The sequence below is a fragment of the Oryx dammah genome, unplaced genomic scaffold, assembly GCF_014754425.2.
Source record: "Oryx dammah isolate SB20612 unplaced genomic scaffold, SCBI_Odam_1.1 HiC_scaffold_27, whole genome shotgun sequence".
Lineage (NCBI taxonomy): Eukaryota > Metazoa > Chordata > Mammalia > Artiodactyla > Bovidae > Oryx > Oryx dammah.
In genome coordinates, this window is record NW_024070211.1 from 44,461,061 (window position 1) to 44,478,010 (window position 16,950).

The 16,950-nt window shown below is 40.3% G+C and overlaps 1 protein-coding gene across 4 annotated transcripts in view; it reads right to left on the minus strand.

Annotated features, from left to right (window-relative positions):
* Positions 1-656: 656 nt before the first annotated feature.
* Positions 657-16,950, minus strand: part of CARF (calcium responsive transcription factor) — a 79,561-nt gene continuing 63,267 nt past the window's right edge. For 3 of the 4 annotated variants that reach the window (XR_005719024.1, XR_005719022.1, XR_005719019.1), the window contains 2 exons: positions 11,377-11,519; positions 657-1,369 (listed from right to left, as the gene is read on the minus strand). The gene's annotated coding sequence lies outside the window, so the exon portion shown is untranslated. Of the gene's footprint in view, positions 1,370-10,626; positions 11,520-16,950 lie in introns of those variants that run through there. The other variant, XR_005719020.1, reaches the window with a different exon arrangement.

Here is a 16,950-nt window from a genome sequence, read left to right on the forward strand (position 1 = left end):
TTGTGAAGTTATACAACTTGTGAAAATATTTAGAAATAAGGTAAATAATAAATCCCACATATCTCATGCATACATTCCTTCATGCTAAGTTGCTTCAGCCCTGTCCAACTCTGAGTGACTAACACTTTAACTGCTACTATTACTAGTAGTACTGTAAGGTATTAATCAAATATAACAGTATAAAGGTAGGATTAATTTAGAAAATCAGAGTCTAGAGCAAGTTTTTGTACTGCATGTACTAGTAGTGCGTGTGTGCTCAGTCCTGTCTGACTCTCTGCCACCCCGTGGAGTTTAGCCTGCCAGGCTCCTCTGTCCATGGAATTTTCTGGGCAAGAATACTGGAGTGGGTTTCCATTTCCTTTCTCCAGGGGATCTTCCCCACCCAGGTATGAACCCATGTCTCCTGCATCAGCACATTTAGTAGCATTATTACTACCATTATGAAAAATGACTACTACAACTACTATTCCATGTGGATTCCCAAGTGGCTTAGTGGTAAATAATCCTCCTGCCAATGCAGGAGACGCCGGAGATGTGGGTTCTATCCTTGGGTCGGGAAGATCACCTGGAGAAGGAAATGGCAACCCACTCCAGAATTCCTGCCTGGAAAATTCCATGGACAGAGAAGCCTGGCTGGCTGCAGTCCATGGGTCACAAGAGTCAGACACGACTGAGCAGGCACACATAGACAAAAACAATTAATTGGATATAACTGTGGGGTAGGTTTGGGTGAAATTAGAAACAAGCGGAATTTCTTGATGGTCCCAGTGGTTAGGACTGCCTCTCACTGTGGAGGGTCCAGATTGGGGAATTTAAAATCCCACAGGCCACTAATAAAGAATCAATATACAGCTACAAGATGTAACTAAATGAAATGCATTCCTCCTTTACATTTTTAAAAATAGAAATAGGTAAAGCTTTAGCTTCTGTAGTTACTACTGAGTTAAAATCGCTAGAACTATAAACTTAAGTGTTAATTAAAAATTAAAATGACTTCAGTGTTTCCATGGAAATAAAAAAACCTCATGAATAAAAAACTATTATGCAACTGATAGAGAAGTCTGTTACTCTGAAAGTCACACCTTGTGTCTTAGCTACTACAAGCTAGATGTTTTTTAGTTGTTTTGTTCTTGCCTATACTCTTTGGTTACCCACTCCAGTGTTCTTGCCTGGTGAATCCCAGGGACGGGGGAGCCTGGTGGGCTGCCGTCTACGGGGTCACAAAGAGTCAGAGACGACTGAAGTAACTTAGCAGCAGCAGCAGTATACTCTGTGGCTAAATTCTTCTTGAAGGTCTAAATATACCCATATTTTTTTATTAATATAATTTTCATACCAAAGAATTTCAATATATTTTGAAATGTTAATCCTGAAAAGAGAGGAAAGGTCTTCTTAGAGGACAGTTAATATATTTACATAATTTTAGCTGCCTATTTAAAGCCAGAATTTATACTGCCACTTAATTGAAATTTAGATAAAAGCAAGTTTAGTAATTTATTAAATGTACAATTGAATAAAGTATAAAAAGAGAACAAAAAAATGATAGTTTAAAGCAGTTTTTTAAAAAGAAAAGAAAGCAGAAAGACTAGAAAGAAAAAAATTTCTGAAATATTTTTATAATCAAGCCTAGAAATCTGAATCCCCTCAGATACAGGGGAGTGGTATATGTAAATATAGTCTATTATAGAGTAGTTAAAAATAAGCCACGACGCTCAGTGTCTTTCCCAGTGGCTCAGTGGTAAAGAATCCATCTGCAATGCAGGAGACTCGGGTTTGATCCCTGGGTCGGGAAGATCCCCTGGAGAAAAGAAATGGCAGTCCACTCCAGTATTCTTCCCTGGCAAACCTCAATCTACGGACTCACAGAAGAGCTGTCACAACTGGGTGACTGAACAACAATTGCCAAAGCAGGAGGGGCAGGGAACGAGGGCTTGATCCCTGGGTGGGGAACACCCCCCTGGAGTAGGAAATGGCAACCCACTCCAGTAATCTGCCTGGAAAATTCCATAAACACAAGAGTCTGGTGGCCCACACACCATGGGGTCGCAAACAGTCAGACATGACTGCATGACTGAGCGCACACACACACACAAAAGGCATTTAGATTGGAGTTCCTTCCTGTTGCAGTATCTCTTGGAGACCACCACTGTTTCACCGGATAAGTATTTGTTGATTAAGAGACTGAAGAGATTGCTTCAATTAGCAACTGATCTGAAGTACTTTCTGCCCCTAAGTTCGCTCACAGGTTCCAGAGTGCACTCACTAAGCTGACCAGTGTGAAGCATTATTGGCGTTCCTTTGTATTTCTTAGCTGTTTTTCCTGTTCTACCTGATCTAAGTTTTGGAGGGCTCCAGGGCTAGATCCTGAGCATTCTTCTCTTCTTTATCTACCTTTCTTCTCTGTTTTCTGTTTTTAAATACCATCTGTATGTTGATAAATCACAAAAATGTTTATCTCCAATTCTGACCTCTAGATTTATATTCCTAAGTGCCTACTAAACATTTCCATTTGGAAATCAAACTAACCAGTCCAAAGACAGCTCTTGCTTTTCTCTTCCAAATCTATTGAACCCAAATTGGTCTCCCTCAACTCAGTAAAATTCACTACCATCCCTATAGTTGCTCAAGGCTAAAATCCTGGAATCATTCATTTCCCCCCTTCCATCACTTACCATCCCCCCACCCACTTCCCAACAGCCCTTCAGTCAGCAAGTCTTGTTGCTCTTCTCTCCAAAATATATCCTGAATCTGTCCATTTCTCTTTGCTTGCTGTATCACTATCGCTCTAGTTCACCTAAGCTCTCAAGTGTGCAATTCCCATAACTTATAATTGCTCTCCCCACTTCCATTTGTGTCCCTATATAATACACTCTCCTACAACATACAAAGCAAGGTGTATCACTCTCCACTAAAAATCTTCTAAAGGGAATCAGTTCCCAACAAAGACCCTAATGTTTCAGAGGCCAGTTTTATAGCCCCTGACTAGGTGATTGGTTACATGTTAGCAACCTCTTTGTTGTATATAATTGAGTTTTACAAGTAGGTGCTAGGAGAACAAACAATTAAGGTTAAAGCCAGGTAATAATGATTATACATCAAGGGGGGATGTCTCCATGGTTCATCTAACAGAGGCAACCGAACTCAACTATAATCTCTGTAATCTGTAGGGAGGGAAGTCTCCAAGAGACCTGGTTTTCACTAGCAACAGTTTCCTCACTCTTGGGCAGGGTTCAGGCCCAGTTCACACCCTGTCTTTAAGATGAACAGGCTTCAAGATGGAGTCTCTCCTGCTTTCCTCACACTGGCCCCAAAAGATACTCAGGATGAAATTGACCCTCTGATTGGCATAGATTCCAAGGCTTTCTGTACCTGACTGACCTCCTCTCAAACCATTTTCTGTATTGTTCTCTAAGTTTATGCCTGCTGGCATTTGTTTCAACCCTTTAACACATTTTTTTTTTCCTACCTCAAGGCCTTTGCATTTTACTGTTTCTTCTACCTGTGAAGGTCTTCCCTCTGCTTTTTGAGTAATAGGTTCTTTTCATCTGTTGAATGCTCTCTCTCTGAAAATATCACCAAAATAATAAGCTGATAAAGGAAAACTAAGAGTCCTGCTTACTGATGTAAGAAATACTACCTTGACAATCTGAATAGTGTCTCTTGGGGGAAAGACAACGGTGAGATATTTAGTTTGGCAGGGGAGTCTAGTTTAAGCTGTTTTTCAATGCAAGAACTTGAGAGGTATTGGGTGAAGTCTGCAGACCTAAGCCAAAGTTACCCATCAAAGAGCCCTTCTCACAGAAATGGGCCTGCCTCATTACCTTTGCCATGTCCAGTCATCGGCTGGGAGTAGCCTGTGAGCAGCACAGTTTCTACACACCACCATGCTAGATCCAGAGCATAGCAGTTGGGGCAGTTGGCCAATTACTCCACCCCAAAGCAAGAGCTCCGAGTGGCTCCTTTTCATAGCTGTCAAGGCTCGCCTCTTGTGCTAAAGAGGTTCAGCAAATAGGTTCAGGGTACAGGTCTTCTGTGGTTCTTGCGGGCCTGTCTTCCTGAGGGTAAACTCTGACAGGACCTCTGACACCACAGTAGATCTTTGGGGTCATACACTCTCCCTCACCCTCAGCTATCACCTCATCACGTCTTGGTGGCTTGCAAGGGGTATGACTCAAAATCTTAACTCCTGAAAGGTCTTAGCAGTCATACTGTCCTCATGCTGACACTGCTGCGTAAGTCTGTTCACCCTTACAGTAGGGCTGCTGCTGCTGCTGCGAAGTGTCCAACTCTGCGACTCCATAGACAGCGGCCCATCAGGCTCCTCCATCCCTGGGATTCTCCAAGCAAGAGTACTGGAGTGGGTTGCCATTTCCTTCTCCAGTGCATGAAAGTGGAAAAGTGAAAGTGAAGTCGCTCAGTCGTGTCCGACTCTTAGCGACCCCACAGACTGCATCCTACCAGGCTCCTCCATCCATGGGAGTTTCCAGGCAAGAGTACTGGAGTGGGTTGCCAGTGCCTTCTCAGTAGGGCATGGGGCACCAAAAGGTGCCCAAATGTATCATCTGGGTTTCACATATAGTCTCCCTGCCCTAACTCCTGCTGATCAGAATCCACCATCCCAGACAGAATGTGGATGCCTCTTCTTACCGGCTGGTTCCTGGATACAAGGACTCCAATGTCCTGACTTCAGCTATATCTTGTAAGTTCCATTAAAACTTTGTGTTCCCCCTGGCAAGAGTATGCTCCCTTTGGGGACCAGGGCCTACAATCCTGCGGGGCCCACAGTTGAAGAGGTGGAAAACACAAAATCTCCCAGTGTGTCATTGGGAATGATGGTAAATGCGGCCACTCCTGCCTCTGCCCCTTTGTTATTAGGCTCATGCATTCTTCCTGTTTGGAACACAGCACCATCCAGAGGTCTTTGATGTAATGCATACACTGTATCACCAAGGATGGCACTCAAACTTTCAGAATGTTGCCTCTCAGTTAATGCATAGCTCTGCTTTCAAAAGGCCATTTCAGCATTCTATGAACTTACCAACTTAACTGCAGCAATTTCTTGAAGAAACAAATCATATAAATTGTTGAATCCTGCCTCCAAGGTCAAAGGTGCAAGGCCTTGCACGAAGGCCACAGAAGCAGAGCCGAGATTCAAGGCAACCTTGGAAGTTGACTGAGCCCCTTTGTTGCTGTTGCCAAAAGCTCATGAGCATTACTAACAAGCTACCCGACTGGCAATTAGACAAAGATGCCCACTCCAGTAAACACCCTATACTGCCCCAACTAATCACCTAACACCAACCTTCCAGCAGAAATTTTGTCTTGAGGTTATAAAAATTGACTATTAACTCATGAAAACTGTCGACTCTCCCTGGCCTGTCAGGAGTTGTCAGCCCTCTGTGCTCACATTGCTGATTTTATCTCTGCTCTTTGTTCTTAATAAACTCACTCCTTTCTGCAATACTCTGAGTCTGGAAATTGTTTTCCAACCTGTGCTTGGACTGCCTCTACATAAATTATTTTGCATACATATTCATAACCTTTTGTATTAATATGAATACAGTCTTAATTTCTGCATTAAACTAGACATTCAACTTTTTCCCCTCCTCAGACAACTAAAAGACAGAACACCAGGAACTGTATTTTTCTAGTGAGCATGCTTACGATTTTATATTTATAAATTTTAAGGATGCTATGTATATAATAAAATCCAAAGGCATTTTCACATCCTATTGATCTATATCTATTTTTAAATGTACAGTAGCAACAGTAAGATAAAACTATTTAGTGGCCAATGTTCTGTTTTTTAGATTTTGTCTAAGTATTCAAAAATTATGTATCAAATAACTCAGTTTAATATCTGTCTAACCTATTTTAAGTTACCTAACGATCTTCCCAGTACCTCAGCTGGTAAAAGAATCCACCTGCAATGCAGGAGATCTCGGTTTGATTGCTAGGCCAGGAAGATCCTCTGGAGAAGGAATAAGCTACCCACACCAGTATTCCTGGGGCTTCTCTGGTGGCTCAGATGGTAAAGAATCCACCTGCAATGAGGGAGATCTGGGTTCAGTCCTTGGGTTGGGAAGATACCCTGGAAAAGCGAATGGCTACCCACTCCAGGATTTTGGCCTGGAGAATTCCATGGACAGAGGAGCCTAGCAGGCTACAGTCCATGGGATTGCGAAGAGTCAGACATGACTGAGCAATTTTCACTTCAAGGACCTAGAAATTACAATTTTAGTTAAATATAAAGTTCTTAAGAATTTTCATATTATCGAAATATCATAATAAACCTTTTAAAGATACCAAGATCAGCCCTGGGATTTCTTTGGAGGGAATGATGCTGAAGCTGAAACTTCAGTACTTTGCCCACCTCATGCGAAGAGTTGACTCACTGGAAAAGACTCTGATGCTGGGAGGGATTGAGGGCAGGAGGAGAAGGGGATGACAAAGGATGAGGTGGCTGGATGGCATCACTGATTTGATGGACGTGAGTCTGAGTGACCGGGAGTTGGTGATGGACAGGGAGGCCTGGCGTGCTGCGATTCATGGGGTCGCAAAGACTCGGACATGACTGAGTGACTGAACTGAACTGAACTGAACCATTATAATTTTACCTAGTTAAAATAATGGTTCTAGTAATAATGGAATGGGTGAATAGAATCAGTGAATTTAACTCAGATGACCATTATATCTACTACAATGGGCAGGAATCCCTTAGAAGGAATGGAGTAGTCATCATGGTCAAAAAGAGTCCGAAATGCAGTACTTGGATGCAATCTCAAAAATGACAGAATGACCTCTGTTCGTTTCCAAGGCAAACCATTCAATATCACAGTAATCCAAGTCTATGCCCCAACCAGTAATGCTGAAGAAGCTGAAGTTGAACGATTCTATGAAGACTTACAACACCTTTTAGAACACCCAAAAAACATGTGTTTTTCATTAAAGGGGACTGGAATGCAAAAGTAGGGAGGCAAGAAACACCTGGAGTAACAGGCAAATTTGGCCTTGGAATACAGAATGAAGCAGGGCAAAGACTAATAGAGTTTTGCCAAGAAAATGCACTGGTCATAGCAAACACCCTCTTCCAACAACACAAGAGAAGACTCTACACATGATCATCACCAGTCGGTCAACACCGAAATCAGATTGATTATATTCTTTGCAGCCAAAGATGGAGAAGCTCTATACAGTCAGCAAAAACAAAACCGGGAGCTGACTGTGGCTCAGATTATGAACTCCTTATTGCCAAATTCAGACTTAAGTTGAAGAAAGTAGGGAAAACCACTAGACCATTCAGCTATGACCTAAATCAAATCCCTTATGATTATACAGTGGAAGTGAGAAATAGATTTAAGGGACTAGATCTGATAGAGTGCCTAATGAACTATGGACAGAGGTTCGTGACATTGTACAGGAGAAAGGGATCAAGACCATCCCCATGGAAAAGAAATGCAAAAAAGCAAAATGGCTGTCTGAGGAGGCCTTACAAATAGCTGTGAAGAGAGGTGAAAAGCAAGGGAGAAAAGGAAAAATATACCCATCTGAATGCAGAGTTCCAAAGAATAGCAAGAAGAGATAAAAAAGCCTTCCTCAGCGATCAGTGCAAAGAAACAGGAAAACAACAGAATGGGAAAGACTAGAGATCTCTTCAAGAAAATTAGAGACACCAAGGGAACATTTCATGCAAAGATGGGCTCAATAAAGAACAGAAATGGTATGGACCTAGCAGGAGCAGAAGACATTAAGAAGAGGTGGCAAGAATACACAGAAGAACTGTGGATAAAAGAGCTTCACGACCAAGATAATCATGATGGTGTGATCACTGACATAGAGCCACACATCCTGGAATGTGAAGTCAAGTGGGGCTTAGAAAGCATCACTACGAACAAAGCTAGTGGAGGTAATGGAATTCCAGTTGAGCTGTTTCGAATCCTAAAAAATGATGCTGTGAAAGTGCTGCACTCAATACTCTAGCAAATTTGGAAAACTCAGCCGTGGCCACAGGACTGGAAAAGGTCAGTTTTCATTCCAATCCCAAAGAAAGGCAATGCCAAAGAATTCTCAACTTACTGCACAATTGCACTCATCTCACATGCTAGTAAAGTAATGCTCAAAATTCTCCAAGCCAGGCTTCAGTAATATGTGAACCATGAAATTCCAGATGTAAAAGCTGGTTTTAGAAGATGCAGAGGAACAAGAGATCAAATTGCCAACATCTGCTGGATCATCAAAAAAGCAAGAGAATTCCAGAAAAACATCTATTTCCGCTTTATGGACTATGCCAAAGCCTTTGACTGTGTGGTTCACAATAAACTGTGGAAAATTCTGAAAGAAATGAGAATACCAGACCACTTGACCTGCCTCTTCAGAAATCTGTATGCAGGTCAGGAAGCAACAGTTAGAACTGGACATGGAACAACAGACCGGTTCCAAATAGGAAAAGGAGGATGTCAAGGCTGTATATTGTCACCCTGCTTATTTAACTTATATGCAGAGTACATCATGAGAAACGCTGGGCTGGAAGAAGCACAAGCTCGAATCAAGACTGCCGGGAGAAATATCAATAACCTCAGATATGCAGATGACACCACTCTTATGGCAGAAAGTGAAGAGGAACTAAAAAGCCTCTTGATGAAAGTGAAAGAGGAGAGTGAAAAAGTTGGCTTAAAGCTCAACATTCAGAAAACGAAGATCATGGCATCTGGTCCCATCATTTCATGGCAAAGAGATGGAGAAACAGTGGAAACAGTGTCAGATTTTATTTTTGGGGGCTCCAAAATCACTGCAGATGGTGACTGCAGCCATGAAATTAAAAGATGCTTTACTCCTTGGAAGGAAAATTATGACCAACCTAGACAGCATATTCAAAAGCAGAGACATTACTTTGCCAACAAAGGTCCATCTAGTCAAGGCTATGGTTTTTCCAGTGGTCATGTATAGATGCGAGAGTTGGACTGTGAAGAAAGCTGAGTGCTGAAGAATTGATGCTTTTGAACTGTGGTGTTGGAGAAGATTCTTGAGAGTCCCTTGGATTGCAAGGAGATCCAACCAGTCCATTCTCAAGGAGATCAGTCTTGGGTGTTCTTTGGAAGGAATGATGCTAAAGCTGAAACTCCAATACTTTGGCCACCTCATGCGAAGAGTTGACTCACTGGAAAAGACTCTGACGCTGGGAGGGTTTGGGGGCAGGAGAAGGGGACGACAGAGAATGAGATGGCTGGATGGCATCACCGACTCAATGGACGTGTGTTTGAGTGAGCCCCGGGAGTTGGTGATGGACAGGGAGGCCTGGCGTGCTGCAATTCATGGTGTCGCAAAGAGTCGGACATGACTGAGCGACTGAACTGAATAATAATGGTTCTAAATTTTTGTAATGTTAAACAATCCATAGAAATATAAACTATAATGCTACCTCACTTGGCCCATAAAACCAATGCAAAAATATAGAAAGTTTAAATCATGAGATGTTCAATCTTCTTATATAATCTAGTATATTGTATTGGCAGTAATTTCACATATTAAAGTCAGGAAAAGATAATTGTTTTTCAGTCCTTTAAACCAGTATGATTAATTCACTCTAATTTATCTAATGATTCATCTATTTATCAGAAATATTGTATGAAAAATTTTTATGTAAGTATATAAATTTCAGGCCTTCCCTGGTGGCTCAAATGGTAAAGAATCCGCCTACAATAGAGGAAACTGGGGTTCATCCCTGAGTTGGGAAAATCAGCTAGAGAAGGGAATGGCTACTCACTCCAGTATTCTTGCCTGGAGAATTCCATGGGCAGAGTAGGGCTATAGCCCTGGTGGTTCATAGTCCTTGGGGTCGCAAAGAGTCAGATACAACTGAGCAACTAACACTTTCACTTTTATATAATGTTCATAATCATAAATAAAAGTACAAAAACTTCAAAAATCCTGTTTCAGAGCCCTTCATCTTGGAAACAAGACTTCTTTCTCTTATAGTTTTAATCAGAAGTGTCTCTTAAAAGCAATTTTAAAGAAAAGAAACAAAAAGTTTCATTATTTTTCTTTCCATTTTAGAAATTCATTAGATATTGCCAGACTGAGCACACGATGACAGAATAACTGTTTTCACCAATTAATCTTTAATGTTTCCCTAGGGAGAGAAAAGGAGAAGAGGAACAAAATGGAAAAACGAGAGGGAGCTTTAGTCAAATACAAAATTAACATTAAAAGACTAATTATCTTTATTTAATTAAAGAGATGGGAAAACTTAGATTCATCAAAAGTTATTTTGACATACATGCACGGGGGAGAGGGAGGAAGGGAGGGACAGAGAGAGAGAATCATTATAATTGATTTAAACATTAATTCAGGTCCCCTGACAATTTGATTTACATGATTAAAGAGCCAGTACTTGTTAATACTTGTGTAGTAATGATAGGGAGGGAACCTCGTATTAAACAAAGTAATCTTTCTCTTTTAGATAAATAAGACCTCCTTCTGAGGTATTCTGAAGGGAAGAAGAAAAAGAAGGTGAGACAGAACAGAGGGAAATGGAGGAACACAGGACGAGGAAAGAAGAAGAAAGGACATTATATACAAATTATGATTTGAAAGGATCAAAAAAATATGGTTTTCCTTTTTTTTAAAATTTTCCCCTTGTCTTTGCCAAGGAATCTTTTAAGGAGGCAATTTCATAATCCCTGGAATATATTCTGGAAGTTTCCTCTTGCCTTAAAATATAGATGGCTGTATGTTTCATATGTTGCTGCTTTTTTGCTTCAAAGTGCCTCCCAAAAGGAACAATTTTGTTCATATCAAAAGTTCCCCCAAAGCAACCATTAAAATTCTAAATAATCCTTCTATCATTTAGAAAATTAAGATTACACATTTTGATTTTAGTACAAATACAGATAGTCAGCAGAGAGTGAGTGCAGAGGTAGACTAAAGATAAACTGGCACCAGTAAGTCAAATTTTATTTACTTTGTATCTTGGGGCCCCTCCCTACAACAAGAACTAGACTTCCAATGGACAAAATAAAACAACAGTAAGTAAAGTTCTGATAAGATTTTCATAAGTGACCTGAGACAGTTTTTCCAAGGGATGCTAGTCTGAAGGGAAACCTTCTGAATATACAAAACTTCTGCTCACCTTCATCCTTATGAATTTCCACTTACAGATGCACAATGAAGAAATGACAAGGCCACACAGTAGTGTTGTCAGTAATAATACAGATTTCTACCCCAAATAAGGTTTTCAGTCTGACTAGTCAATGGATTTTTAAAGAGTTTCTTGTTAGATGTTACTCTCAGATTTAACAAACAAAACTTAGCATTTGCATTTGTAGTGTTTGATTAAGAAAAAAAAGAAATCAGAGTTCAAACCCGATATGAACTTACCTCACCATCTCACCATTGTCATTGAAAGACCCTGCACAGGCTCAAAGGGCCTCAGAAAACATGCTGTTTCCAAGTTGGTCAGATTTTGATGGGACCTCCAAAACAGTCAAATATTGGCTCCTTTAAAATACTTCCAAAATTACCTGTTGATAAAGCAAAACTGAGTTTTTTGCTTACTGCAGTAGGGAGAATACTATTTTGATAGTCTTAGCAGTCTTCACAGGGAAGTCAGAGGTACAATCTTTATGAGCTTCGGGGATCTGGTTTAAGATGAGTTTCAAAACAGGGGATCTGAATGGAAATAGGGAAAATTTTTATTACATATTTTTTGATTGGACAAAGGGAGGTGAGAGTTTAGAAGTGAGTCTTTCACAATCTTCTGCATTTTTGGCCTAATGGTCTGCTATTCCCTACACAACCTGAATTGTTCAACAGCCTGGAACTTCTTTGATTTAAAATGGTTTTTCCTTTGTTAGAATTGATAGCACTTACCACAAAATATCAATAACCTCAGAAATGCAGATGACACCACCCTTATGGCAGAAAGTGAAGACGAACTCAAAACCCTCTTGATGAAACTGAAAGTGGAGAGTGAAAAAGTTGGCTTAAAGCTCAACATTCAGAAAACGAAGATCATGGCATCTGGTCCCATCACTTCATGGCAAACAGATGGGGAAACAGTGGAATCAGTAACAGACTTTACTTTTGGGGGCTCCAAAATCACTGCAGATGGTGACTGCAGCCATGAAATTAAAAGACGCTTACTCCTTGGAAGAAAAGTTATGACCAACCTAGATAGTATATTCAAAAGCAGAGACATTACTTTGCCAACAAAGGTCCATCTAGTCAAGGCTATGGTTTTTCCAGTGGTCATGTATGGATGCGAGAGTTGGACTGTGAAGAAAGCTGAGTGCTGAAGAACTGATGCTTTTGAACTGTGGTGTTGGAGAAGACTCTTGAGAGTCCCTTGGACTGCAAGGAGATCCAACCAGTCCATTCTGAAGGAGATCAACCCTGGGATTTATTTGGAAGGAATGATGCTAAAGCTGAAACTCCAGTACTTTGGTTACCTCATGAGAAGAGTTGACTCATTGGAAAAGACTCTGATGCTGGGAGGGATTGGGGGCAGGAGGAGAAGGGGACGACCGAGGAAGAGATGGCTGGATGGCATCACGGACTCGATGGATGTGAGTCTGAGTGAACTCCGGGAGATGGTGATGGAAAGGGAGGGCTGGCGTGCTGGGGTTCCTGGGGTCGCAAAGAGTCGGACACGACTGAGCGACTGAACTGAACTGAACTGAACCACATAATTTTACAATTGGTTGATTGAATGTTTGCTTGCCACTATACTGAATCCCTGTAGGGTTAGGATTAGATTCAGTTCATTTTTCTTACAGTCAGCAGGTAACACATTGTCTGGTTCTCAATAAATACTCAAGTCACTGTTGCCCATGAGTGGAGAAAAACACACAAACATTCTGACTAATCCGATTCTCAATTTATGGACATGACCTCAAATGAATCAAGTAGGACTATTAATATTCTTTCCTAGTTTACTCTATTATTAGCTTTTCTCCTCAACTCCCTAACACATGACCCCCCTTCACCCCTGCACCAATCTCCAAGCTCCCCTAAGGGTCTTGGTTCTTATTTAACTGAGAAAACTGAAGTAATAAGAATAGTATTTCCACAAATTTTCGCTTGTACCCACCCACTAGCATCTTTACCCATGTAGTCTGTCTGGTCATCATCCATCCATAGATGAGGTACCCATGCTTCTTTAAGCAGAGCAAGTACTTCTCAATCTTGCAGTTCCCTCTTAACTGCATTATTCTTCATGCTATCTGCCTAAGAATCCTACTCTTTAAAAATTTGCTTACATCTTCCTTAATGAAGCCCACTCTGCTTACCCTATTTAAAACTGAAATTCTCTCCACACTGAACCCTTTCTCTGCTCCATTTTCATTTCATATTACTTATCAACCTAACATATATATTACATATAAGTACATATAATAGACATATATTATTATTTATTGTGTATCACCCTCTACTGGAATATAAACTCCCCAAAGGCAGGCAGTCTGTTTCTTAAATGAATGAATGTCCATCTATAAGATTTTAGAATGTTTTTATAGAACATAAGTATAAAAAACACAAAAGTTTCTAAAAGCAATTACAGATGTAATAGTCATGGCCAGAAAAATGTTATACAGTTTTATTAATATTACAGTACCCAATAAATTACCCTATCACTTCCATTGGATCACCATATCTACTTTCAAAAATCTGATGCTTAATTTTTCACTCCGATTTTAGGAAAGCATTTTGATTCAACAGGATATTTTAATAGATCATTTAAATGAGACTTCTAAACACATACTAAGCAAAATGTAAAATCTTAGCCTAGCCCTGTAGACTTGCTATTATTTAACCTGTCTTTTATCTTTCAAACCTATTATTTCCCCTCCTTCTTAAATTCCCTAAATTCCCTGAATAAAGTTCTCACCACAATGAACCTACAACCACCCCCAAAATGAGCTATATAATTCCTTCTACTTGCTCCTTGAATTCGATACATCTGCAATTTAATCTCATGTCATAGCCTGTCATGAAAGATCCAGTGTAAAAATTCTACTCTGAAAATATCACTTGCTTTTCTGGACTGTGTAGCAAAACTAATGTGGAATGGTATTGGTCAGACTTTGGTACCAAAAAGAGCTTTATCACTTAATAGTTATGTAACAACTTTAAGCAAATTATTTAATTCTGAAATTCAGTTATCCAATTTGTGGGAGACACTGTTAGTGGCTTAAACGATATTCAATGAATTCTTTCTCTCTTACAAAACCACAATTTTTCTTAGGGTGGTAAAGTGCCCTTTAAAAAGAGCTATATTTTCGAGAATCCTTTGTAACGAAGGTAATCATACAATGGTTGTAACCAACAAGTTGAAAGTGGAAGTTGCTTTTCCTTCTGATAATTATCTTTGGCTCACTCACTCAGACCTTTTCCTATTCCAGTCTTCCTGTCTTTAGTTCAGTTCAGTCATTCAGTCATGTCTGACTCTTTGTGACCCCATGGACTGCAGCACACCAGGCTTCCCTGTCAATCAACTCCTGAAGCCTGCTCAACTCATGTACATCGAGTCAGTGATGCCATCCAATCATTTCATCCTCTGTCAGGACCCTTCTCCTCCTGCCTTCAATCTTTCCCAGCATCTGGGTCTTTTCCTTCACATCAGGTCTTAAGACAGTTCTTCCTGTCTTAATGTTGATCATTGCTGGAGGTAGAGTAACCACCTCTGGTCAGTCTGATTAGACTGCCTTTGGACTTGGTTTCACAGGAAAAATAAAACCAAACTCTTTGATTAAGCCCCCATAATGATGTCTCTGTTGTGAGTAGCCAAAGGTGTTCCCTAACAGATACACTATCTTGAAAGTAAGGATAATGTTTACATTTCCAGATTTTAAAGCTCAATATTAATAAGATTAATTATAAAAATTAACATATTGAGCAGCATGTATCAGATTCTGTTTAAAAGCTTAACATGGGTTAACTCACTAAATTCTCAAACAATTCAGTTAGGTAGCTATGACTACTACTCCCTCAGATTAAAAAAATGAAAAACTTAAAAGTCACAGTAATTTGTCCAGCTAGTAAAGAGGAAGTAGGATTCAAATCCTAGCATATGCTATTAACCACAAGTCGAAGCTCTAGTAATAAGAAGCCACTTACTTTATCCCAGGCAAAATGCCAAGTGCTTTAACCAAAAAAATACATAAATAAATAAATAAAGCATAAGTGCATAGCTCAGTTGGTAAAGAATTCCCCTGCAATGTAGGAGACCCTGGTTCGATTCCTGGGTTGGGAAGATCCCCTGGAGAAGAGATAGGCTACCCACTCCAGGATTCTTGGACTTCCCTCGTGGCTCAGCTGCTAAAGAATCCGCCTGCGAGGTGGGAGACCTGGGTTCGATCCCTGGGTTGGGAAGATCCCCTGGAGAAGGGAAACTCTACCCACTCCAGTATTCTGGCCTGGAGAATTCCATGGACTGTTTACTCTATGGGGTCGCAGAGTCAGACACAACGGAGTGACTTTCACTTTCACAATGTCTAGTACTCATTAAAATCTCAGTTCTGTTCCTTGGAGGTAATGCCTTCTTCCTCTGAATTATTATATATAATTTTATCTGTCATCCTATTATCCAGAAAAACATTTACATCTGCTTCACTGACTACACTAAAGCCTTTAACTGTGTGAATCACAATAAACTGTGGAAAATTCTTGAAGAGATGGGAATAAATACCATACCATCTTACCTGCCTTCTGAGAAACATATGCAGATCAAGAAGCAACAGAACTGGACATGGAACAACGGACTGGCTCAAATTTGGGAAAGGAGTACATCAAGGCTGTATTTTGTCACCCTACTTATTTAACTTGTATGTGGAGTACAACATGCAAAATTCCAGGCTAGATGAATCACAAGCTGGAATTAAGATTGCCAGGAGGACGATCAACAATCTCAGATATGCAGATGATTCCACCCTAATGGCAGAAAGCAAGGAGGAACTAAAGAGCCTCTTGATGAAGGTGAAAGAAGAGAATGAAAAATCTGGTTTAAAACTCAACATTCAGAAAACTAAGATCACGGCATTCAGTCCCATCCCTTCACAGCAAAGACAGGGAAAAATATGGAAGCAGTGACAGACTTTATTTTCTTCACTGCAGAGGGTGACTGCAACCATGAAATTAAAAGGCACTTGCTTCTTGGAAGAAAAGCTATGACAAATCTGGATAAAGTCTTAAAAAGCAGAGACATCACTTTCCCAACACGGTCCATATAGTCAAAGCTATGGTTTTTCCAGTAGTCATGTACAGATGTGAGAGTTGGAGCACAAAGAAGGCTGAGTGTTGAAGAATTGATGCTTTTGAACTGTGGTGTTGAAGAAGACTCTGGAAAGTCCTTTGGACAGCAAGGAGATCAAATCAGTAAATTCTAAAGGAAATCAACCCTGAATATTCACTGGAAGGACTGATGCTGAAGCTAAAGCTCCAATACTTTGGCCACCTGATGCAAAGAGTCAACTCACTGGAAAAGACCCTGATGCTGGGAAAGACTGAAGGCAGGAGAAGGAAACGAAGAGGATGAGATGGCTGGATGGCATCAACGAATCAATGGACATGAATTTTAGCAAGTTCTGGGAGATGGTGAAGGACAGGGAAGCCTAGCACGCTTCAGTCCATGGGGTTGCAAAGTATTGGACCAAATTTAGCTCCTGAACAACAACAATTCCTATTATCAAATTTACCATTTTCTATATTGTATATAGTTAAAAATCTCATGTAATAGACACTTATTTTCCTGGAGGGAAACGTTTGAATTATTCCTTTTGGTATCCTACATGGCACCTACCTCTCATGATGGTACACACAAAGTTGAATCATTAGGATTGAAACAGTGACCACAGTGAGGATTGGAAATTATACCCTCAAAGGTGGTTGCTTTCCAAACATGCAGTTCTTGGAAATTACTTTAGATCAATCAAAATTACTTTAGATCCACAGCTT